Raw genomic sequence first — 1,098 nt, forward strand, 5'->3', positions numbered from 1 at the left:
GAATGCTTTGGGCACTCTTGAGGCAAACACACAATTACTTCATTCTCACTCTCAATCTATTGCAAAGCTAGAAACCCAAGTAGGGTAAATAGCAAGCACTCTTAATGCAAGAGAGAAGGGAAAAATGCCTGTTAATGCCCCACCTAAGCAACAATGTGTTGTGGAACCCATTCCTCATCGGAAGGCCACACCATTGAACATGTTAATGCGGTGACTACCTTGCGGAGTGGTAGGATTGTGGACAATCAAGTTGAAATGTCCAATGAAGAGAGTGAACCGGTACAACCTCAAGTTGTCACCTGTCCCGTTTCACATCCCATTCCTCCTTCATTGCATATACATGATCTTGTGAATGAGAAAACTTCAAAATGTGATTTGAAGAATGATTTTGAAAATTATTTAAAGAAAGATTTGTAAAGAAATGAATTTGAAAATGTTTTGTTGGAAAATGATTTGAAACAAAATGATTTGAAAACTTCTTGTGTTGAAGAGACTTTAAAGAAAAATTCTGAAAAAATGTTTGAATCTAAAGTTCCATTTCTGGATGCCTTAAAAGGATCTATTTCAAAAGACAAGCAAAAGGCAAAAACCAATGAAATCATGGAAATGTTTAGGCAAGTGAAAGTCAATCTTCCACTTCTGGATGCAATCAAGCAAATTCCGGCTTATGCCAAATTCTTGAAAGACTTGTGTACCCAAAAGCGGAAGAACAAGAGCCAAGCACCAAGAAAAGTGGTTTTGACCGAGCAAGTAAGCTCAATTTTGCAACATAACACTTTACCAAAGTTTAAGGACCCCGGTTTACCTACTACTTCATGCATCATTGGTGATCATATCATTAATCGGGAGCTTCTTGACTTAGGAGCAAGTGTTAACCTTCTTCCATACTCAGTTTATATCAAATTGGGCCTAGGTGAATTGAAACCGACGTCGGTAGTTTTACAATTTGCCGACCGATCCATTAAGAAGCCTAGGGGTATAATTGAGGAAGTTTTGATTAAGATTGACAAATTCTTCTTCCCCGTTGATTTCGTTGTCATTGACACCGAATCGGTCCGCAATCCTAAGAGCCAAATTCCTATTATCCTTGGCCGTCCT

The sequence above is a fragment of the Cornus florida genome, unplaced genomic scaffold, assembly GCF_030987335.1.
Source record: "Cornus florida cultivar Cherokee Brave unplaced genomic scaffold, ASM3098733v1 CherokeeBrave_3.0.0_Hap2_Chr06, whole genome shotgun sequence".
Classification (NCBI taxonomy): domain Eukaryota; kingdom Viridiplantae; phylum Streptophyta; class Magnoliopsida; order Cornales; family Cornaceae; genus Cornus; species Cornus florida.